Source organism: Macaca fascicularis, chromosome 14 (assembly GCF_037993035.2).
Source record: "Macaca fascicularis isolate 582-1 chromosome 14, T2T-MFA8v1.1".
Classification (NCBI taxonomy): domain Eukaryota; kingdom Metazoa; phylum Chordata; class Mammalia; order Primates; family Cercopithecidae; genus Macaca; species Macaca fascicularis.
The window spans coordinates 41,906,133-41,932,082 of NC_088388.1; the positions used below are offsets into that span (position 1 = coordinate 41,906,133).

General features: G+C 38.9%; 1 long non-coding RNA gene across 1 annotated transcript in view; it reads left to right on the plus strand.

Annotated features, from left to right (window-relative positions):
- The window catches only part of LOC123568758 (uncharacterized), a 308,367-nt gene that overhangs the window by 238,683 nt on the left and 43,734 nt on the right, over nt 1-25,950 (plus strand). The window contains exon 2 of the long non-coding RNA XR_006692274.2: nt 23,691-23,797. This is a non-coding gene — a long non-coding RNA (uncharacterized lncRNA). The remainder of the gene's footprint in view (nt 1-23,690; nt 23,798-25,950) is intronic.

Genomic DNA, 25,950 nt, shown 5'->3' on the forward strand with positions numbered 1-25,950 from the left:
CCTCTCTTATATCCTTAGCAGTGGTTTATAGTCCTCCTTGAAGAGATCCTTCACATCCCTTGTAAGTTGTATTCCTAGCTATTTCATTCTCTTTGTAGCAATTGAGATTTCACTCATGATTTGGGTATCTCTTTCTATTATTGGTGTATAGGAATCCTTGTGATTTTTGCACATTGATTTTGTATCGTGAGACTTTGCTGAAGTTACTTATCAGCTTAAGGAGATTTGGGGCTGAGACAATAGAGTTTTCTAAATATACAATCGTGTCATCTGCAAACAGCTACAACCATCTGATCTTTGACATACTTGACAAAAACAAGCAATAGGGAAAGATTTCCCTATTTAATAAATGGTCTTGGGAAAACTGGCTAGTCATATGCAGAAAAAAGAAACTGGATCCCTTACTTACGCCTTATACAAAAGTTAACTCAAGATGGATTAAAGACTTAAGCATATGACCTATAACCATAAAAACCCTGGAAGAAAACTTAGGCAATATCATTCAGGACATAGCCATGGGCAAAAAATTCGTGATTAAAACACCAAAAGCAATGACAAAAGAAGTTAACATTGACAAAAGGGATCTGATTAAACTAAAGAGATTCTGCACAGCAAAATAAACTATCATCAGAGTGAACAGGCAGCCTACAGAATGGGAGACAATTTTTGCAATCTATCCATCTGACCAAGGGCTAATATCAAGAATCTACAAAGAACTTAAACAAATTTACAAAAAAAAAAAACAACCCCATCAAAAAGTGGGTGAAGGATATGAACAGACTCTTCTCAAAGGAAGACATTTATGTGACCAACAAACATATATAAAAAAAGCTCATTATCACTAGTCATTAGAAAAATGCAAATCAAAATCACAATGAGATACCATGTCACCCCAGTTAGAATGATTATCGTTAAAAAATCAGGAAACAACAGATGCTGGAGAGGATGTGGAGAAATAGAAATGCTTTTACACTTTTGGTGAGAATGTAATTTAGTTCAACCATTGTGGAAGACAGAGTGGTGATTCCTCAAGAATTTAGAACCAGAAATACCATTTGACCCAGCAATCTCATTACTAGGTATATACCCAAAGGATTATAAATCATTCTACTATAAAGACATATGCACATATATGTTTACTGCAGCATTTTTCACAATAGCAAAGACTTGGAACCAACCCAAATGACCATCAGTGATAGACTGGATAAAGAAAATGTGGCACATATACACCATGGAATACTATACAGTCACAAAAAAGGATGAGTTAATGTCCTTTGCAGGGATATGGATGAATCTGGAAACCATCATTTTCAGCAAACTAACATAAGAACAGAAAACCAAACACCACATGTTCTCACCCATAAGTGGGAGCTGAACAATGAGGACACATGGACATAGGGTGGGGAACATCACACACCAGGGCCTGTTGGAGGATAGGGGTCAAGGGGAAGGATAGCATTAGGAGAAATAACTAATGTAGATGATAGGTTGATGGGTGAGCAAACCACCATGACACTTGTATACCTATGTAACAAACCTGCATGTTCTGCACACGTACCCCAGAAATTAAAATATATAATAAAAAATGCATGAAATAAAACTCCAGAGAGAAGATGCATCTAGGTCCACTGCCACATTGATGCCTGAGTTGCAAAATGTTGAGAACATAGGACAGCAAATGTTGGTAGAGAAGAAGTAAGATAGCAAGTCCTCCCCTGCCTTTCCTATTTTTCTTACCTAATTACTCCCTGTCTTGAACAGCAGCTGTCCAGGGCAAGGAGACAGGGATAAGAGGGAGGATAAACTAATAGTTATTCAGCCTCTATAGGGTTCCAATTGCTCTTTGTTAATTATTTCATTTATCTTTATTGTAGATTTTATCATGAAACTGTGAATTGGAAAGAGTTATTTAATTTTTCACATGCAAATATAAGATCTCGTTTGATATTAATTTTACTTGGCACAATCCTCAAAATTTTTATTTCCCTGTCACAAACTATCCTTTCTGAAAAAAGGAATAAACAATCATGGTAGCAGTGATTGAGTGATTGGGTAGTTGGATACAAAGGGTAAAGAGATCCCAGGTGGTACAATTAATGTTGCTTCTCTTGATTTTTGCTGGAGCTAGTAGTGAAAACTCTATCTTTAACTTTAGTCATGAGTTGAAGGTGCAGCTCTAGAAGGGAAGGTAGTCCTACCTGAGCCATGAGAGAATGCCATTTGCGGGGGAAGATAAGAGAATGAAAAATATAAAGAAAAGAGAGTTTTGTAGATGATGACTACCTCATGTCAGTCCTTTCAGTCTTTAGGCCTAGCCTATTCTATTATTCCTTCCTTAAACTTTTCAAGGCATCTCAGTAACTTTCCAATCTCTTAATGCTTAAGCTAATAGGATGTTAAGCTTCTATCAATTTTTTGCTGAGATAATCTTAAAACAGTACATGGCCCATTGATTATAACTATATTTTGATACCAGCTCTGTTTTACTTCAAATTACATAAATGTTTCTGTGTATAAGAATATTCTGTAGTTCTTCCACATAAAGTTAGGCTTCTGCAAATTCTCAAGGCTCCTACAGTTTGCTCCTGGCCAGGTAATTTTTGGAGGGGTCTTTCACTGTTAGTCCGTTAATGTGTTTTGCATAATGCTGCAGTGAATTCTGTAATTTTCGCCTTTACAAATCAAGGGGAAAGAGATATTTTGGGTTAATTTAGAAAAATAGCATATGTTAGCAGTTTCTGGAGCTTGTGTGCTAGTATTCAGTCCTGTCTCTTGCAATAATTATCTGTATAGCCTTAGTCAATTACTTTACTTCTCTGTGGCTCATTTTCCTCTTATGTAAAGTAGCAATACTGGTACCCATTTCAAAGTGTTGTTATAAAGATTAAATGATTCACAGGTACAAATTCTTTACAATAGCATCTGGAATAGGATAAGTGTTTGGATACTATTCTTCCCCTCAAGTCTTGTTGAGAATACCTTTTAAAAAAATGTTGAACCATTTCTTAAAATTAACCTTTATCTGAAAGTTCAATATATAAACAAGATAAAATCAATGATGCTTTTGTTGAAGTAATGTATGGGTTTGGAGCCTGACTCACTTAGTTTCATCTGTCTTTTTCAGGCACACTCAAGAAATCACAATAACTACAATGTAACTATAATTTACCTTTTTTTGAGACAGAATCTCGCTCTATCACAAAGGCTGGAGTGCAATGGCACAATCTCGGCTCGCTGCAGCCTCCGCCTCCCGGCTTCAAGTCATTCTTCTGCCTCAGCCTCCTGACTGGCTGAGATTACAGGTGTGCACCACCCAGCCCAGCTAATTTTTGGCATTCTGGTGTTTCACCATGTCAGTCAGGCTGATCGCAAACTCTTGACCTCAGGTGATCCACCTGCCTCTGACTCCCAAAAGTGCTGGGATTACAAGCATAAGCCACCATACCCAGCCAATAACTACAATTTTTCTAACTTGAATATGTACCACGTTCTGTTTTTACTGTTTTGCCTCAATTTTCTTATTTAATTGTTGAAATAATCATTGTTTTTATCATTTCAACTATAAGGCATCTGAGAATCTTGAGGCTTCACTAACTTGTGGATGTTCACATAACCCGCAACTGAAAATGCACAGCTAGCGTGGGGCTTGCCTGACACCAAGTCATGTCTTAACTGTCACATCACACCGCCCGCCTTGGGGATCATCAGTGCCTGGCTTTAAAACCATTGTCTTAGATAAATTGGGCCATTCTAGTGTTTGTAGTAAAGAAGCATGGGCTGTGCTCCTGATTCTATCCAGGAATCAACTGAAAGAAACCTTATTCTTTGGGTGATTTTTTTCATGCATATATTACTCTGGTAAGAAAGCTATGAATCTCAAGAAGCCAGATTTCTAGAGCCAGATCTCCATATCACCAAAGCAAAGAAAATGCAATACTGGGTTATAAAAGATTTAATTATGAAGCATGAGTGGAAAAGCACAGATTATTTTTTAACACAAAATTTTACAAATTACTTACTGTCTGTGGTTTATGAATACCATTGTAAAATTCCCAGGGTATTAATGAGAACCCTTAACGGAGGGAATTTCTTCTTTCCCAAAAAACAGAACCTTTGTGATGTTTGAGGTTGGGCAACCCTATGGTCCATAAGTAGGTGACTTTGATATAGCTCCCTTGATCATTGTTTGTTTCCACTATTTAACATTGTTTTGAGACAGTCTCGCTTTGTTGCCCAGGCTGGAGTACAGTGGTGAGATCTTGGCACACTGCAGCCTCCATCTCTCAGTTCAAGAGATTCTCCTGCCTCAGCCTCCTAAGTAGTGGGATGACAGGTGTGTGCGACCATGCCTGACTAATTTTTGTATTTTTAGTAGAGATGATGTTTCACCATGTTGGCCAAGTTGGTCTGCAACTCTTGGCCTTAAGTGATCCACCTGCCTTGGCCTCCCAAATTGCTGGGATTACCAGCGTGAGCCACCACACCTGCCCCCTATTTTCACTCTTTGATGGATTGATTGTCATAAAGGAAGTACTCTGACCTCTTTCATACTCACAACTGGGAAATTGTCACGCAATGTGAGATACTCTTTTTCCCTACGCCTCCTTCCGTATTGTAGCTTTTCAGTGTCAATAAATAAATGTTGAGACCACACGCCATCTTAAGAATCCTATTCTTGGCTGTGCGCGGTGGCTCACGCCTGTAATCCCAGCACTTTGGGAGGCCGAGGCGGGTGGATCACGAGATCAGGAGATTGAGACTATCCTGGCTAACACGGTGAAACCTGGTCTCTACTAAAAATACAAAAAATTAGCCGGGCGCGGTGGCGGGCGCCTGTAGTCCCAGCTACTCGGGAGGCTGAGGCAGGAGAATGGTGGGAACCCGGGAGGCAGAGCCTGCAGTGAGTCGAGATCGCTCCACTGCACTCCAGCCTGGGCGACAGAGCAAGACTCCTTCTCAAAAAAATGAAAACAAAAACCAAAACCAAAATCAAAAATCCTATTATTTGTAACCAGTTCCCGCTTCTCTGACTCTCAAACGCTTCAAGATCTTTACATAGTTTTTGTCTTGTCCTATATCCATTTCTTCTTTTTCTGTTCTAGTTTTTTTTTTTTTTTTTTTTTTGCAAATTAACTGTTTTATAGAGACTCAAATGCCTTTCGCATAAAATTCTCAGCCAAGAGAATACAATATTTGATCTAAGGCTTCCCACATAAATGTAACTAATATGTATTCAGTATAAATAAATAAAAATTAAATGTAAATTGTGTATATTTAATATAAACGTAATTATCCTTTTACAAATAAATTCTGACAAAACAAATAAGAACCTTTTTTTTTTCCCCAGAATTGCTATATATATATTTTTCCACTTGAAAGTGGTTAGGATGGTAACACTGTGCTGAATTCCTAGTTGTTTCCTCTGTACATCACAAAATCGGGAAAGTAAGTGTAATATTTTCAATGAGGCTGCCTGCTTTTCCTCAGCCTGGACTCTCAGAATCAGAGTAGCCAAACCACATATTTAAGGGTTGACGTACCTTCATCCCTCCGCTGCACAACCAGCCTTGTTTGCTGTATATATTGCATTATGCCTAGCACATGATAGAAATGAAACACATACCTATTGTAGACATGAATGTTTTAATGGCTTTAGGTCACTCCCAGCCAAGCTGTCAAACAGCTATGACCTCTTCACAGTATGTAAGAGATGAGATTACTTTTAAACTGTTTCTTCTCTATCAAATCAAACTGAAAAGTAAAACTCTTTTCTCGTCAGCTTGTTCTTTCGCTCTAGAAATCTGAAACTTCAATGAAAAGAAAGGAAATAACACATGTATAGTTAAATAACCACATCAGATTTATATAATAGAACATTCTTGTTAAGAGGGAAGAATAATGAATTTCAGAAACATTATGAGCAAAATCATGGGCTATGTTTTCAATAGTGTATTGAGAAATGAGTAAATCACTTGATTAGAATACATTCCCCAAGTGAAATTTTGTAAAATAGAGTTGTAAAGTACATGTGAGAGTGAACTCGAAGATAGGTTTATGTGAAAGACAAGGAAATCTCACTGCACTGAGTAAATATAAATTAATTAATAAAGGTAAATTAGGAAGATATATGATCAAAGGAATTTTAGAAAGATCACTTATTTGCTGAATCCAATAAAGTGATGAGAAAAAAGCTAGAAAATTACACTGCCAACTCAGTTATCTAGTATTAGGTGTTATAATTTACAAGAAACAAGCTAATATAATAGTGCTAGGTCTTACCACAAGAAGATATTTTGTTTTATATTATAAGGAAATAATTAAAGCTGTTGTAACAGCAGATCAAAGATTTGTAGAACTTATACTTCACCATTTATGCTACTGATTTCATGCACTATTATGCTTCCTATTCTTTTGTGTTTGCATATTCTTCTCACTCTAGTACTACTTCAGGTTACTGTATTTAAGCTATGAAGTCAAAGCTGGGCAATTACACCCACATATGTACAAACATTGATTTACTCAGAGAGTTGTATAGAGGTCATCTTGACAAGACCAGAGATCTTCCACTGATGAACAGAGCCCACTTGGAGCCAGGGGGAATAAGTTCTATAAACTCATGCACCTTCATTTTTCCAAACCTCCACTGGGGCTTCCCATTGGGCAAATCAAACAGAAGCCAGAAGGCATGGGAGAGTGTTATAGTTAATATAGATCAGCATCTCAGAACAAAGTGCAAGTGGAGAAGGGTGAAAAGAAGATGTGGATGTGCATGATAAAATAAATGGCATTTAGTGTAAGTGTTTCTGCATACATATGTTCATTAGCACACACCATTTCTTTGCACCAGTCCAAATGCAGAATTTCCTCCTGGTTGCACATAGAATTTTCTGTCATAAGACAAGTTGTATTAGCTGCAGAGAATTTTTATTAGGATTTTCAGCACATAACAGCAAAGTGGACATGAAGAAACCAGCTAATAAAACTGAAAACTAAGTTGATATATTTCTAGAAATATTACTTTCTAAAGAAAACAAAAAACAAAAAACATGACAATAGATAAGACTATGAAACAAAATGCCCAGAAGTGTTCCAGGAGGCACTTTCCATAATAACATGATTAGAGCTGGCAGTCACGGGGGCAGAGGTGCTGGAAAAATTAATCAGAAACACATTATGCCCCCAGACCTTTAGTTATAGCTGCTTTACAAGGGTAGCCAGCACCTTTCTTTCTTTTTTTTTTTTTTTTTTGAGACGGAGTCTCGCTCTGTCCCCCAGGCTGGAGTGCAGTGGTGCGATCTCGGCTCACTGCAAGCTCCGCCTCCCAGGTTCACGCCATTCTCCTGCCTCAGCCTCCCGAGTAGCTGGGAATACAGGCGCCCACCACCACGCCTGGCTAATTTTTTTTTTTTTTTCTTTTTTGTATTTTTTAGTAGAGACAGGGTTTCACTGTGTTAGCCAGGATGGTCTCGATCTCCTGACCTGTGATCCGCCTGCCTCGGCCTCCCAAAGTGCTGGGATTACAGGCATGAGCCACTGTGCCCAGTCGCCAGCACCTTTCTTCAAAGATGGGGAGCATTTATATTCTATGTATTAACTTGTGTGATCTACAGTAAATCATTCTGCAGAAAGACTGCACTGCACCCTAATCCTAAGGATTAGCATGGCTAATTTAAAATGCTTCACATAATATTCAACTACATAACTTCTGTATCTAGAAAAAATAGTATATATATTGTTTATTACATATGTATGACTTTAGGTTTTCAGCAGAGAAGGCAATAATAAGGTGTCCCTCCTCCCAAAAAAGGAAAGAAAAAATGCTCTCAGATATCAAAGACTTACTGTCATAGTTGATTCTATTCCACTATCATTGGGACTCCTGACATTTTCTACTTAACTGATGGCTTATAAAAGAAGTGAAATAAGTGACACTGCTCCTTTGTTTAAAGATCCCTGGAAGTTGTCTTAACAGCTTATTTATTTGAGGTAGCTTTAAAACGTAGGGTATCCTAGACTCTGAAATCATAGCCTTGGGCTATTGTTGGAAAGAGACCTTATTGACAAGGACTTCCAACTCCCAGCTCTTAGCTGCGCTGCCCATCTGTTAGGTAATTGGCATGTCTCTTCCAGGAGAGAATACAGCCCTGTTGGCAAAGCAATGGTAGAATATCTGGTAAGAAACACAGGAAGGATCAATGGAATACAAAGGGCCTAATTTGTCTTTTAAATACTTAAGCTTTTAGGAAGCAATTGTTACTTAAACTTTCTCCTGACTCCAAGAGCAGATTACCTGCTTTCATTTCTTTTCCCTTCTTAGTTACTGAGTATTTTTAGTAGATTTTCAATTACTGTTTTTTTTTTTGTTTTTTTGGGGGTTTTTTTTCTGTATTTCTTTTTTTTTTTTTTTTTTTTTTTTTTTTTTTGAGACGGAGTCTCGCTCTGCCGCCCAGGCTGGAGTGCAGTGGCCAGATCTCGGCTCACTGCAAGCTCCGCCTCCCGAGTTCATGCCATTCTCCTGCCTCAGCCTCCCGAGTAGCTGGGACTACAGGCACCCGCCACCTCGCCCGGCTAGTTTTTTGTATTTTTTTTTTTAGTAGAGACGGGGTTTCACAGTATTAGCCAGGATTCTGTATTTCTTCTTTAAAAAAATGGGATATGTGTGCAGAGATTGTAGGTTTGTAACAAAGGTACACATGTGCCGTGGTTGTTTCCTGCATCTGTTGACCTGTCCTATAAGATCCCTCCCCTCAACCACACCCTGCAACAGGCCCTGGTGTGTGTTGTTCCCCTCTCTGTGTCCATGTGTTCTCAATGTTAACTCCCACTTATAAGTGAGGGCATGCTGTGTTGGTTTTCCATTCCTGTGTTAGTTTACTGAGGATGATGGCTTCCAGCTTCATCCATGTCCCTGCAAAGAACATGATCTCATTCCTTTTTATGGCTGTGTAGTATTCCATTGTGTATATGTACCACATTTTCTTTATCCAGTCTATAATTTATGGGCATTTGGGGTGGTTATGTGTCTTCATTATTTTAAATAGCACTGCAATAAACATACATGTGCATGTGTCTTTGTAATAAAATGATTTATATTCCTTTGGGTATATACCCAGTAATGGGATTGCTGTGTCAAATGGTATTTCTGGTTCTAGATCCTTGAGGAGTTGCCGTACTGTCTTCCACAATGGTTGAACTGATTTACATTCCCACCAACAGTGTAAAAGTGTTCCTATTTCCCGTTTCTCCACAGCCTTGTCAACATCTATTGTTTCCTGAGATTTCAATAATTACCATCTGACTGGCGTGAGATTGTATCTCATTGTAGTTTTGATTTGCATTTCTCTGATAATCAGTGGTGTTGAGCTTTTTTCATGTTTGTTGGCCACATAAATGTTTTATTTTGAGAAGTATCTGTTCATATTCTTTGCCTACTTTGCCCACTTTTTGATGGGGCTGTATTTTTTCTTGTAAATATGTTTAAGCTCCTTCTAAATTCTGGATATTAGACCTTGGTCAGATGGACAGATTGCAAAAATTTTCTCCGATTTCTGTAGGTTTCCTGTTCACTATGATGATATTATCTTTTCCTGTGCAGAAGCTCTTTAGTTTAATTATATCCCATTTGTCAATTTTGGCATGTATTGCAATTGCTTTTGGTGTTTTTGTCATCAAGTCTTTGCCCGTGCCTATGTCCTGAATGATATTGTCTCAGTTTTCTTCTAGGATTGTTATGGTTTAGAGTTTTACATTTAAGTCTTTAATCCATCTTGAGTTAATTTTTGTATAAGGTGTAAGGAAGAAGTCCAGTTTCAGTATTCTGCATGTGGCTAGCCAGTTTGCCCAGCACCATTTACTAAATAGGGAATACTTTCCCCATTGCTTGTTTTTGTCAGGTTTATAGAAGATCAGATGGCTGTAGATGAGTGGTGTTATTTCTGAGGACTGTTCTGCTCCATTGGTCTATATGTCTGTTTTGGTACCAGTACCACGCTATTTTGGTTATTGTAGCCTTGTAGCATAGTTTGAAGTCAGATAGTGTGATGCCTCCAGATTTGTTCTTTTCACTTAGGATTGTCTTGGCTACATGGGGTCTTCATTGATCCCATATGAAATTTAAAATAGTTTTTTCTAATTCTGTGAAGAATATTCATGGTAGTTTGATAGGAATAGCATTGAATCTATAAATTACTTTGGGCAGTATGGCCAATTTTACAATATTGAATTTCTTATTTCCATGAGCAGTGGTTATACTTCTTCTTGAAGAGGTCCTTCACATCCCTTGTTAGTTGTATTCCTAGGTATTTTATTATCTTTGTAGAAATCGTAAATGGGAGTTCATTCATGATTTGGTTCTCTGCTTGCCTATTGTTGGTGTAAAGGAAAATTTGTGATTTTCACACATTGATTTTGTATCTTGAGACTGTGCTGAAGTTGCTTATCAGTTCAAAAGTTTTTGGGCTTACATGATGGGGTTTTCTAAATATAAAATTGTGTCATCTGCAGAGACAAATTGCCTTCCTCTCTTCCTATTTGAATACCCTTTTTTTTTTTTTTTTTTTTTTTGAGACGGAGTCTTGCTCTGTCGCCCAGGCCGGAGTGCAGTGGCCCGATCTCAGCTCACTGCAAGCTCCGCCTATGGGGTTTACGCCATTCTCCTGCCTCAGCCTCCCGAGTAGCTGGGACTACAGGCGCCCGCCACCTCACCTGGCTAGTTTTTTGTATTTTTTAGTAGAGACGGGGTTTCACTGTGTTAGCCAGGATGGTCTTGATCTTCTCTCTTTTCTTCTTTATTAGTTTGTGTAGTGGTCTATCGATTTTGTTAATCTTTTCAAACAACCAGCTCCTGGATTCATTGATTTTTTGAAGGGTTTTTGGTGTCTCTTTCTCGTTCAGTTCTGCTCTGATCTTAGTAATTTCTTGTCTTCTGATAGCTTTTGGATTAGTTTGCTCTTGCCTCTAGCTGTTTAAATTGTGATGTTAGGGCATCAATTTGAGATCTTTCTAGTTTTCTGATGTGGGCATTTAGTGTTATAAATTTCACTCGACACTGCTTTAGCTGTGTCCCAGAGATTCTGATATGTTATGTCTTTGTTCTCACTGGTTTCAAAGAACTTCTTGATTTCTGCCTTAATTTCATTATTTACCCAGGAGTCACTCAGGAGCAGGTTGTTCAATTTCCAGGAAATTGTGTGGTTTTGAATGAGTTTCCTTTTACTTTCTTTCTTTTTTTTTTTTTTTTTTTTTTTTTTTTGAGACTGAATTTCATTCTGTCACCCAGGCTGGAGTGCAGTGGCATTATCTTGGCTCACTGCAAGCTCTGTCCCGGGTTCATGCCATTCTCCCACCTCAGCCTCCCAAGTAGCTGGGACTACAGGCATGTGCAGCCACGCCCAGCTAATTTTTTGTATTTTTAAGAAAGACAGGGTTTCACTGTGTTAGCCAAGATGGTCTGGATCTTCTGACCTTGTGATCTGCCTGCCTTGGCCTACCAAAGTGCTGGGATTACAAGCATGAGCCACCATGCCCGGCCTTGAATGAGTTTCTTAGTCCTGAGTTCTAATTTATGGCACTGTGGTCTGAGAGACTGTTTGTTATGCTTTCCATTCTTTTCCATTTGCTGAGGAGTGTTTTACTTCCAATTATGTGGTCGATTTTGGAATAAGTGTCATGTGGCAGTGAGAAGTCTGTATATTCTGTTGATTTGGGGTAGAGAGTTCTGTAAATATCTACTAGGTCCACTTGACCCAGAGGTGAGTTCAAGTCCTGAATATCCTGGTTAATTTTCTGTGTCATTGATCTGTCTAATACTGACAGTGTGGTGTTAAGGTCTCCCGCTATTATTGTGTATATGTCTAAGTCTCTTTTAGGTCTCTAAGAATTTGTTTTATGAAGCTGGATGTTCCTTATTGGGTTCATATATATTCAGAATAGTTAGCTCTTTTTGTTGAGTTGTTCCCTTTACCATCATGTAATGGCCTTCTTTGTCTCTTTTGATCTTTGCTAGTTTAACGTCTGTTTTATCAGAGACTAGAATTGCAACCCCTGCTTTTTTGTTGTTGTTTAGTTTTCCATTTGCTTGCTAGATCTTCCTCCATCCCTTTATTTTGAGTCTGTGTGTATTTGCACATCAGATGAGTCTCCTGAATACAGCACATCAATAGGTCTTGCCTCTTTATCCAATTTGCCAGTCTGTGTCTTTTAATTGGGGCATTTAGTGCATTTACATTTAACGTTAGTATTGTTATGTTCTCATTATGATGCTATTTGGTTATTTTGCACACTAGTTGATGCAGTTTCTTCGTAGTTTCTTTGGTGTTTTTATGTTGGTGTGTTTTTGCAGTGGCTGGTACCATTTTTTTCTTTCTGTATTTAGTGCTTCTTTTAGGAGCTCTTGCAGGGCAGGGCTGTTGGTAACAAAATCCCTCAGCATTTGCTTGTCTGGAAAGGATTTTATTTTTCCTTTGCTTATGAAGCTTAATTTGGCTGGATATGATATTCTGGGTTGAAATTCTTTTTTTTAAGAATGTTGAATATTGGCCCCCAATCTTTTCTGGCTTGTAGGGTTTCTGCTGAGAGGTCCACAGTTATTCTGATGGACTTCCCTTTGTATATGACCTGGCCTTTCTCTCTGGCTGTGCTTAACAGTTTTTCCTTCATTTTGACCTTGGGGAATCTGTTAATTGTGTGTCTTGGGGTTGATCATCTCGTGGAGTATCTTAATGGTGTTCTCTGTATTTCCTGAATTTGCACATTGGCCTATCTTGCTAGGTTGGGAAAGTTCTCCTGGATAATATGCTGAAGTGTGTTTCCAGCTTATTTCTATTCTCCCCATCTTCAATCTTTTTATGGAATCCCATATTTCTTGGAGGGTTTGTTCATTCATTTTTATTCTTTTTTCTAGATTCATTTCTGCATTCCTTATTTCAGTAAGGTGCTCTTCAAACTCTGATATCCTTTATTCTGCTTGATCAATTCCAATGTTGATACTTGTGTATGTTTCATGAAGTTCTCGTGCAGTGTTTTTCAGCTCCTTCATATCATTTGTTTCTCTCTCAACTGGTTACTCTAGTTAGCAATTCCTCTAACCTTTTATCAAGGTTCTTAGCTTCCTTGCATTGGGTTAGAACATGCTTCTTTAGCTCACCATAGTTTTTTATTGCCCATCTGATGCCTACTTTTGTCAATATGTCTGTCTGATCCTCTGTCCAGTTCTGCACCCTTGATGGCAAGATGTTGCAATCATTTGGAGGAGAAGAGGCAGTCTGGCTTTTGGGTTTTCAGCATTTTTGTCATTGATTCTTTCTCATTTTCATGAGTTTGTCTAGTTTTGGTCTTTGAGGCTACTAACCCTTGGATGGGGTTTTTGTGAGGGCCTTTTGTTGTCATTGATGTTGTTGTCACTTTCTGCTTGTTTGTTTTTATTTCAATAGTCAGATCCCTCTTTTGTGGGACAGCTGTAGTTTGCTTCGAGTTCACTGCAGGCCCTGTTCATTTGATTCACTCCTGTGCCTGGAGATGTTACGCAAGAAGGCTGGAGAGCAGAAAAGATGGGTGCCTGCTCCTTCTTCTAGGACCTCCTACCTCAAGGGGCATCAACCTGATGCCAGTAGGATGGCTCTTGTATAGGGTGTCTAACAACCTCTATTGGAGGGTCTCACTCAGTTGGGTGGTATGGGGAGCACAACACATTTAACAAAGCACTTTGTCCCTTGGTGGAGAGGGTGTGTTTTACTGGGGGGAACCCACTCGTCTGGGCTGCCTGAATTCTTCAGAACTACCAGGAGGAGGAGAAGCTAAGTTGTCTGGGCTGCCTGAATTCCTCAGAACTACCAGGAGGAGAGGCTAAGTCTGTTGGTTCACAGAGACTGTGGCCACCCCTCTTGCTAGGAGCTCAGGCCCAGGGAGATCCAAATTCTGTCCCTGAACCTCTGGCTGGTGTTATTGGAGATCCTTTAGGGAAACCCCACCCAGTGAGAAAGGATGAGTCAAGTTCAGGCCTGAAGAGGAACACTGGCCACAGACTGCTGCAGCCTGTGTGTTGGACTACGGGGCACAAGTCTTGGTACCAAGGCATCCAGCCTCCCTGGCTCCAGGAGGGGAAAAGCTCAGACTGGAGCTATAGAGATGGGTGCCACCCTTCCCCCACCTAGGGAACTTAGTGTGTCAGGCAGTTGCAAGTCCCAGTCCTGGCTGTTGCCCCTCCCTCAAGGACCTCTAAGGGCTTAGATAGCAGGTAGCCACAGTTGGTGTTGTCGCCCGTCCCCTAGGAGTTCTGTAGGCTTAAGCAGATTACAACTGAGAGGCTATAAGAATCTGCATGTTCTGGGGTTGGGACACCAGGCCCCAGTGGTGTGGGTTTACAAGTGGGATCTTCTGATCTGTGGTTGCACAGTTCTGTGAAAAAAGCACAGTTTTTCAGACTGGGTTGTGCTTCCTCACCGCCTCCCTTGGTTGCGTGCAGGAGGTTCCCCTTCCCTGTGTGGCTCGCAGGTGGAGCGCTGCACCACACAGCTCTTCCTTCGCTCCATGGGTCACACCAGCTTTCTAGTCAATTTTGATGAGAGAACCTTGGTTTCTGGTGAAAGAGTCACATGCTTATTGTGGGTTTTCTAGATGGGAGCATCTGAACAGTGTTGTTTATAGTTGGCCATCTTTGGAAAGATCCCTCCCTCCTGCAGGTAGTAGCTTAGATTCTACATTATTAAAATCATCCTTCCAAGGAGGTGCAGTATAAGCTGTTGGTTGAGACTTTGAAAGGACAAAATCCACTGGCATACCTTCTAGCTTCTGCTTTTCTGCTTTCTTCTGCCTGGATAGAGCGTAAATCTGAATGTGTACCAGAAAACTTGTGACATGAGGAGATAACCATGATGAGAAAAACCTGCATATTAAAAATGATAAACTAATTATGAAAGGGTCTGTCTTGCCTATGGCAACTGCTACCAGCTTGGAGCTTATATCATTGAATTTCTTATAATGTAAGGAAAAGAACATCCATTTGTGAAGGCAGAATTTGTTGGGTTATCTGTTATTTGCAACAAATAATCCAGCAAATGATGGTTTTCTTTTGTTGGCAAACGGATTTGTTGTGGAACAAATTCTTAAATGAATAGAGAGAATAAGACCATGACTCAACTTAACTAATTTAGAGGTAGAGGTAATTCCAAGGAAGTGAACATTTGAGAATTCATAGAAATTTTTAGGTTAAGTCCCTGAACTGCCCAGAAATCAAGGAATGAGGGTACAAGGTGAATTTAATCTATGCCTTAGGTGTGGGCTAGACACACATGCAATAAAGATTGCACATAGTTTCTTTGTTATATCAGATATTCGCAAAGATGGGCTGAGAGCTAAATCCATCTGATGGGTTTGTGTGTGTTTCTGTTTCTTTGGATTTTGTCTTTGTTTATTTGCACAGAATCATCTCTTTTCTACCACAAACAAGGAAGACAAGAAGAAGAAGGACAGGCAAGGGGAGATATGATTCTTGGGAAACACATCATTTTAGTCCCTAGTTTCTCTCAATAGGTACAGAGTGACCAGCCTAGTACCTAAGCCTGCCTTTGTGTCCAAGGTGTCTCCTGGAAGCCTTTTAAAGCTTAATTGCCTGAGTAATTTTGTAGACACTGTTTTTGGAGACCATGAAGGTGTGGAATATCTGCTTTCATTGAACTTCATTAAGAGACTGCTGAGGCAGTTTGCATATCTCTATCTGCCACTACAGAAAATGCCCCTGGCCCAGTGTGCAAGCATAAACAGCACGTACTTGTGCTATCAAAATTGCGACTGCTTACATTCAGCACTTTTTGTTCTGCATCATCTTGTTGTATTCTCTGGAACTTTAAGCTTCAAAAATAAAGCATTTTTGAAACAACCCATATTAGTGGCTGATATGGTTTGGTAGCATCCCCATCCAAATCTTATCTTGTAATTGCCATAATCCCCAGTATCAAGGGAAGGACACAGTGGGAGGTAATTGGATCATGGGGTTGGTTTCCTTCATGCTGCTCTCATGATAGTAAGTTCTCATGAGATGTGATGATTTTATACATGTTTGACAGTCCCTCCTTCACACACTCTTTCTCTCTCCTGCCACCTTATGAAGAAGGTGTCTGCTTCCCCTTCTGCCATGATTTTAAGTTTCCTCAGGTCTCCTGGCCGTGTGAAACTGTGAGTCAATTAAACTTCTTTTCTTTGTAAATTACCCAGTCTCAGGTATTTCTTTAAAGCAGCATGAAAACAGACTAATACAGTGGCTTCAAATGTTTAACAAATTTCAGAATAACTCAATTCTCAAGTCATTTTCTATTACTAACTCTTTATAAACTCAGTTTATAAAGAATATCAATCCAATGTTGTATAAGAAATTTTGAATGCAATGATTATATGCATATTTATAATATTTCAAAAGAGTAGCTGAGTAGAATAATGAATGAATCCTTTTCTTTATTATGTCCTATTACAAAAGTACATTTCTTTTACAATGAGGAAAACAACACAATACAGTACAATAGACTAATAAAGAAAAATTATTTACATTGAAAAGAATGAGTATGTCAATAAAATCCCTATTTTATTAACTACTATAAAATAACATTTGTAATACTGTATCACATTAAGAAACTCACTGAGTTGCTAAAAGTAGTAGAAGTAGAATGTAAATGCAAGTATAATTGCATCGTATACTATTTAGAAGCAATAAAAAACTTAATAAAGGTGTTAATAGAGTGCACATCCATTAACTATATGAAGAGGACCAATGTCAGTAATTCTAGTGAGACTTTCTACAAAAAAGAGAAAAAGAAAAATTGGTTATTGGTAAATAGGAAAATATTTTATTTGTGAAATATTATAGGACATGATTTCTTTAGGCTTATGTAAAAATTTTTACAAGGTTGACTAATCAGTATTAGACTTTTTTTTACTTTTTAGGTATTCTGTCATTAGGAATTTAAAAATGCATAAGTTCAAGATTTGTAGTTTCTTGGCGCTGGGTACGTAATTCCTCCTTTAGCTCTGAGAAATTTGATGGACTGAAGCCTTCTTCTCTCATCTCTTCAAAGTCATTCTCCGTCCAGCTTTGATCCGTTGCTGGCGATGAGCTGCGCTCCTTTGCCGGGGGAGATGCGCTCTTATTTTTGGAATTTCCAGCTTTTCTGCCCTGCTTTTTCCCCATCTTTGTGGTTTTATCTGCCTCTGGTCTTTGATGATGGTGATGTACTGATGGGGTTTTGGTGTAGGTGTCCTTCCTGTTTGATAGTTTTCCTTCTAACAGTCAGGACCCTCAGCTGTAGGTCTGTTGGAGATTGCTTGAGGTCCACTCCAGACCCTGTTTGTCTGGGTATCAGAATCAGAGGCTGCAGAAGATAGAATATTTCTGAACAGCGAGTGTACCTGTCTGATTCTTGCTTTGGAAGCTTCCTCTCAGGGGCGTACTCCACCCTGTGAGGTGTGGGGTGTCAGACTGCCCCTAGTGGGGGATGTCTCCCAGTTAGGCTACTCAGGGGTCAGGGACCCACTTGAGCAGGGAGTCTGTCCCTTCTCAGATCTCAACCTCCGTGTTGGGAGATCCACTGCTCTCTTCAAAGCTGTCAGCCAGAGTTGTTTGCGTCTGCAGAGGTTTCGGCTGTGTTTGTTATTGCCTTGTCCCCAGAGGTGGAGTCTACAGAGACAGGCAGGTTTCCTTGAGCTGCTGTGAACTCCACCCAGTTCGAGCTTCCCAGCAGCTTTGTTTACCTACTTAAGCCTCAGCAATGGCGGGTGCCCCTCCCCCAGCCTCGCTGCTGCCTTGCCAGTAGATCACAGACTGCTGTGCTAGCAATGAGGGAGGCTCCGTGGGTGTGGGACCCTCCCGGCCAGGTGTGGGATATGATCTCCTGGTGTGCCTGTTTGCTTAAAGCGCAGTATTGGGGTGGGAGTTACCTGATTTTCCAGGTGTTGTGTGTCTCAGTTCCCCTGGCTAGGAAAAGGGATTCCCTTCCCCCTTGCGCTTCCCTCAAGACCCATCAGTCTGCTGTATTCAGGAGACCCATCTCACACGCAGAGACATACATAGGCTCAAAATAAAGGGATGGAGGAAGATTTACCAAGCAAATGGAGAACAAAAAAAAGCGGGGGTTGCAATACTAGTCTCTGATAAAACAGACTTTAAACCATCAAAGATCAAAAGAGACAAAGAAGGCCATTACATAATGGTAAAGGGATCAATTCAACAGGAAGAGCTAACTATCCTAAATATATATGCACCCAATACAGGAGCACCCAGATTCATAAAGCAAGTCCTTAGAGACTTACAAAGAGACTTAGACTCCCATACAATAATAATGGGAGACTTTAACACTCCACTGTCAACATTAGACAGATCAACGAGACAGAAAGTTAACAAGGATATCCAGGAATTGAACTCATCTCTGCAGCAAGCAGACCTAATAGACATCTATAGAACTCTCCACCCCAAATCAACAGAATATACATTCTTCTCAGCACCACAACGTACTTACTCCAAAATCGACCACGTAATTGGAAGTAAAGCACTCCTCAGCAAATGTACAAGAACAGAAATTATAACAAACTGTCTCTCAGACCACAGTGCAATCAAACTAGAACTCAGGACTAAGAAACTCAATCAAAACCACTCAACTACATGGAAACTGAACAACCTGCTCCTGAATGACTACTGGGTACCTAACGAAATGAAGGCAGAAATAAAGATGTTCTTTGAAACCAATGAGAACAAAGATACAACATACCAGAATCTCTGGGACACATTTAAAGCAGTGTGAAGAGGGAAATTTATAGCACTAAATGCCCACAAGAGAAAGCTGGAAAGATCTAAAGTGGACACTCTAACATCACAATTAAAAGAATTAGAGAAGCAAGAGCAAACACATTCAAAAGCTGGCAGAAGGCAAGAAATAACTAAGATCAGAGCAGAACTGAAGGAGATAGAGACACAAAAAACCCTCCAAAAAATCAATGAATCCAGGAGTTGGTTTTTTGAAAAGATCAACAAAATTGACAGACCGCTAGCAAGACTAATAAAGAAGAAAAGAGAGAGGAATCAAATTGACACAATTAAAAATGATAAAGGGGATATCACCACTGACCCCACAGAAATACAAACTACCATCAGAGAATACTATAAACACCTCTACGCAAATAAACTGGAAAATCTAGAAGAAATGGATAATTTCCTGGACACTTACACTCTTCCAAGACTAAACCAGGAAGAAGTTGAATCCCTGAATAGACCAATAGCAGGCTCTGAAATTGAGGCAATAATTAATAGCTTACCAACCAAAAAAATCCAGGACCAGATGGATTCACAGCTGAATTCTACCAGAGGTACAAGGAGGAGTTGGTACCATTCCTTCTGAAACTATTCCAATCAATAGAAAAAGAGGGAATCCTCCCTAACTCATTTTATGAGGCCAACATCATCCTGATACCAAAGCCTGGCAGAGACACAACAAAAAAAGAGAACTTTAGACCAATATCCCTGATGAACATCGATGCAAAAATCCTCAATAAAATACTGGCAAACCGGATTCAGCAACACATCAAAAAGCTTATCCACCATGATCAAGTGGGCTTCATCCCTGGGATGCAAGGCTGGTTCAACATTCGCAAATCAATAAACATAATCCAGCATATAAACAGAACCAAAGACAAGAACCACATGATTATCTCAATAGATGCAGAAAAGGCTTTTGACAAAATTCAACAGCCCTTCATGCTAAAAACGCTCAATAAATTTGGTATCGATGGAACGTACCTCAAAATAATAAGAGCTATTTATGACAAACCCATAGCCAATATCATACTGAATGGGCAAAAACTGGAAAAATTCCCTTTGAAAACTGGCACAAGACAGGGATGCCCTCTCTCACCACTCCTATTCAACATAGTGTTGGAAGTTCTGGCTAGGGCAATCAGGCAAGAGAAAGAAATCAAGGGTATTCAGTTAGGAAAAGAAGAAGTTAAATTGTCCCTGTTTGCAGATGACATGATTGTATATTTAGAAAACCCCATTGTCTCAGCCCCAAATCTCCTTAAGCTGATAAGCAACTTCAGCAAAGTCTCAGGATACAAAATTAATGTGCAAAAATCACAAGCATTCTTATACACCAGTAACAGACAAACAGAGAGCCAAATCAGGAATGAACTTCCATTCACAATTGCTTCAAAGAGAATCAAATACCTAGGAATCCAACTTACAAGGGATGTAAAGGACCTCTTCAAGGAGAACTACAAACCACTGCTCAGTGAAATAAAAGAGGACACAAACAAATGGAAGAACATACCATGCTCCTGGATAGGAAGAATCAATATCGTGAAAATGGCCATACTGCCCAAGGTAATTGATAGATTCAATGCCATCCCCATCAAGCTACCAATGAATTTCTTCACAGAATTGGAAAAAACTGCTTTAAAGTTCATATGGAACCAAAAAAGAGCCCGCATCTCCAAGACAATCCTAAGTCAAAAGAACAAAGCTGGAGGCATCACGCTACCCGACTTCAAACTATACTACAAGGCTACAGTAACCAAAACAGCATGGTACTGGTACCAAAACAGAGATATAGACCAATGGAACAGAACAGAGTCCTCAGAAATAATACCACACATCTACAGCCATCTGATCTTTGACAAACCTGAGAGAAACAAGAAATGGGGAAAGGATTCCCTATTTAATAAATGGTGCTGGGAAAATTGGCTAGCCATAAGTAGAAAGCTGAAACTGGATCCTTTCCTTACTCCTTATACGAAAATTAATTCAAGATGGATTGGAGACTTAAATGTTAGACCTAATACCATAAAAATCCTAGAGGCAAACCTAGGTAGTACCATTCAGGACATAGGCATGGGAAAAGACTTCATGTCTAAAACACCAAAAGCAACGGCAGCAAAAGCCAAAATTGACAAATGGGATCTCATTAAACTAAAGAGCTTCTGCACAGCAAAAGAAACTACCATCAGAGTGAACAGGCAACCTACAGAATGGGAGAAAATTTTTGCAATCTACTCATCTGACAAAGGGCTAATGTCCAGAACCTACAAAGAACTCAAACAAATTTACAAGAAAAAAACAAACAACCCCATCAAAAAGTGGGCAAAGGATATGAACAGACATTTCTCAAAAGAAGACATTCATACAGCCAACAGACACATGAAAAAATGCTCATCATCACTGGCCATCAGAGAAATGCAAATCAAAACCACAATGAGATACCATCTCACACCAGTTAGAATGGCGATCATTCAAAAGTCAGGAAACAACAGGTGCTGGAGAGGATGTGGAGAAATAGGAACACTTTTACACTGTTGGTGGGATTGTAAACTAGTTCAACCATTATGGAAAACAGTATGGCGATTCCTCAAGGATCTAGAACTAGATGTACCATATGACCCAGCCATCCCATTACTGGGTATATACCCAAAGGATTATAAATTATGCTGCTATAAAGACACATGCACATGTATGTTTATTGCGGCACTATTCACAATAGCAAAGACTTGGAATCAACCCAAATATCCATCAGTGACAGACTGGATTAAGAAAATGTGGCACATATACACCATGGAATACTATGCAGCCATCAAAAAGATGAGTGTGTGTCCTTTGTAGGGACATGGATGCAGCTGGAAACCATCATTCTTAGCAAACTATCACAAGAACAGAAAACCAAACACCGCATGTTCTCACTCATAGGTGGGAACTGAACAATGAGATCACTTGGACTCAGGAAGGGGAACATCACACACCGGGGCCTATCATGTTGAGGGGGGAGGGGGGAGGGATTGCATTGGGAGTTATACCTAATGTAAATGACGAGTTGATGGTTGCAGCACACCAACATGGCACAAGGATACATATGTAACAAACCTGCACGTTATGCACATGTACCCTACAACTTAAAGTATAATAATAATAAATAAATTTTAAAAAAAATGCATAAGTTGTCCAAAGATAGTTTTTATGTATGACATAAGAAACACTGAGCATTATTTTCAAAACAGAGTAAAAACATTGTGCTAATGGATGGATCTCAGCAATTCTAAAAATGCTCTTCCTCCACAAATGCTTTTATAAGCATCTTTCTTTAGGGTTGTTCAGATGTCCTACAAATGTGAGATAATCCTTAGGACTGTTAAGATGTCCTAAAAATATAAGATAATCCTTTCCTTTGGCAAGATTAAACAAAAATAGGATAAGTTTTTTAAAAACCATATAAAATCGTGAATGGATTACATAATATTTGGTTTAAAGGTAAAAATCTTACAACAAAGAGTTTTAGTTTCAAACACATCTATTTTTTTAAGCCCAGATATATTTAAATACTGCCCCTCCACTCACAGTTAATAGTTATCAAGGCCTGGTGACTAAATTTAGAGTTGGTTAGGTCTTGTTAAGATTATAGTAAAGCCAAGACAGTCTTAGTCCTAGTTTCAATTGAGAAACAAAGGAAATCCCATCTTCATAAAATTTTATAACTATTGATTGGTTTGTAGAGTTTGGTCCTCACTGGCCCCATTCTCTTATGTTCAAAGTTCTTGGATGATGAGTGATCCTTAATTATGCTCACCAGTTTATTTTATGAAGTCATTCATTCTTTCACTCAATGAATACTTATGCCAATGAGAAACATCTTTAAAAAGTTAAAAAGGTTGGGCATGGTAGCTCACTCTTATAATCTCAACCTTTTGGTAGGCTGAGGCAGGAGGATTAGTTGAAGCAGAGTTCAAGGCTAGTATAGGCCAAAAATGTGAGATCCTTGTCTTTATAAAAAAATTAAAAATAAAAAAAATTGTAAGACATAGTGGTGTGCACCTGTAGTTCTAGCTATTCTGGAGGCTAAGTTGGGAGGTTTAATTAAGTCCTGGAGTTTGAGGCTGCAGTGAGTTTGAGCTATGATTGCCCATCCTGGGCAACACACTGAGATCTCATGTCTTAAAAAAATAAGAAAAGTTTATATATTAGTCATTTAAAATAAAGCTAATTTGTATGAGGATTTTCATGAAATTCAAAAGGCCACCTCCACTAACTGCAAAACTTTTTCACTGATAAATCATATCAAAGAAACTCACAAACCTTGTTATAGATTGTTTTGCTGCCTATAACTAAACCCTAACTCTTTTTCTCCAAAAAATAAAAGCTTATGAAAATAAATAATTTACATGTTCGTGTTCCTTTGTTGAAAAACAAAAACAAAACACTAGAGTGTACATTTTTAGATTCAGCTTCCTGCTGCATTCCAAAATCCCAGAAAAGGGAAGATATAACAAGTCTGTAACATACCAGAAAGACGGTTGCAGTAGGCACATTTTCAAATCTATAGGTGTTTTACCTAGCCCCATTTGTTAAATGTAAGACTAATTTTGAGTGATTTGGCTCTTCTCATTCTTCACTCTATTTTTTCCTTCTAGGTACTTGTATTTATGTTTTGTTCTTTCCTGCTGTGGCAAGCAATAGCTATGTGTATCAGTTAGCTATTTTTATATTAATGTTTAAGATAACTGTCCCAAAACTGTCCCAAAATTCAGTGGCTCAGAAAAACTGTAATGCTCACTCATATGCAGCTTGCTGGGAGCAACGCTTGCTCTCGGGATCAAGCTTATCTCTCTAGGTTTACAAGAAATTTGGATAATCTTTAAAGGGCTCAGTGAAGTGGCTCTGTTCCATGTTTCAGGTATATGGGCAGGTTGGAAGGCTCTGCATTACATTCCTGTTCCTTCTCGGCCCCAGTGAACCACCCATGACTCACTCTTCTCAAGGCAATGGCAGAGGCATACATTGGTAAGTAGAAATATGCAGGGCCTCTTACAACCTAAGCTCAAAATTAGCATGTTATTAATTTTATCTCTTTCCATTGTCCAAAGAAAATCATATATTCAAGCCCCAAATTTAGAGTATTAAATATTCTGTCTTGAAGATTTATGCAAAGGTAAAATATTACCAAAGTGCATATCACCCAAATAAGAAACAGCCCTATGTAAGCAAAATTTTATGTCATCTACAAATGTTTTAGATTGAAGCGCCAAATCTAACAATTATGTAGTGGTATGCATTTTTATGATTATAGATAAAATAAAGCAATAAGAATATTGTGAGAAGATAAATGCTCATATTTTTCCATTTTATTGCAATTATATTATTTGTAACACATCATTTATTTCTGCTTTGAAACTATAGTGTGAACATTTCTTCTGTATCATAATGGACATCACCATATTATATAGCATACACATACATTATACCAACATCTCCCTTTCATTGGGTATTTGTTTTTCTATGTTAGTTTATCTTTTTAAGGTTTGTGCTACCTCAGATAAATCTTGGACATTTATTACAGTGAAATCTTGGACATTTCTTATTTTCATTGTTTAATTATTTATATGTGATGAATTTTTAGAAGTGAAATTATAAGTATCAAAGAATATAAAAACCAATATCACTCCAACTGTGTTTTTCCATATTGTTTTCTAAAACAAAGGCATCAATTTACAAAAATATGACCTTTAAATTTTATCTAAATTTAAAATGTCCACCAATATACCAAAGTTCATGTGGTACTTGTGACCAGTATGAATACATACAACATATCTCTCTTTGTATATGAATGCTAACAGCCCAGGCCGGGCATGGTGGCTCACACCTGTAATCCCAGCACTTTGGGAGGCCAAGGCAGGTAGATCACAAGGTCAAGAGATCGAGACCATCCTGGCCAATATGGTGAAACCCTGTCTCTACTAAAAATACAAAAATTAGCTGGGCGTGGTTATGGGTGCCTGTAATCTCAGCTACTCAGGAGGCTGAGGCAGGAGAATCACTTAAACCCGGGAGGCGGAGGTTGCAGTGAGCCAGGATTACGCCACTGTAGTCCAGCCTGGCAACAGAGTGAGACTCCGTCAAAAAAAAAAAAAAAAAAAAGAGAATGCTAACAGCCCAATACCTGTTTGCTTTATTAATTTTTTTTTTTTTTTTTTTTTTAGATGGAGTCTTGCTCTGTCACCCAGGCTGGAGTGCGGTGGCCGGATCTCAGCTCACTGCAAGCTCCGCCCCCTGGGTTCACGCCATTCTCCTGCCTCAGCCTCCCGAGTAGCTGGGACTACAGGCACCCGCCACCTCGCCCGGCTAGTTTTTTGTATTTTTTAGTAGAGACGGGGTTTCACCGTGTTAGCCAGGATGGTCTCGATCTCCTGACCTCGTGATCCGCCCGTCTCGGCCTCCCAAAGTGCTGGCATTACAGGCGTGAGCCACCGCGCCCGGCCTGCTTTATTAAATGTTAATGTTTTTACAAGAATAACAAAAATCGATACCTGGACTCTTCAACTAGGTATGCAACATCTTGTTTCTGTTTGCTTTGTATGTAGATTAAGTCACAAGTTTGAGAAAAATCCCTTTCCTAATCAGCTGTGCTTCCAACCTATTACTGCCACATATGCTACTGTGAAGGTTCTCTGTTATCTTTCAGTCCATTACTATAAATAATATTTTTTTCAAATATATATTTTTATAATAGTCTGGCTATCTAAATGCCCACCTGACAGAAAAAGAAAGTCTCCTTTTGCCAGATGATAAAACCCTTTGTGGTGTTGTTCTATATTCACATTGTGATTCCAGTATGCCTTTAACTAGAATGGTTTCTGTGGAGTAGAGGATTAAAGTCCTATTTCAAATGGCTTCAAGAAAGATAACTGGAAGAGAGGAGGTTAACAATGTAAGTGTAGAAAACTTTCTAAGGGTATAACCGAAAGGCGGAGCAGAGAAAATAGGTGATAACTAGAAGTTGTCAGATAACTTTTACAAAATATAAAAGATACTGCAATGAATGGCTATAATTATGTGGACAAGAAGCATTAATTATTCAAAGAAGAAAAGTGACAATTAAAGAAACACTGTTTTCCCACTTTGCATCCTTCAGTCCAATCAAGTTGACACTAAATAAT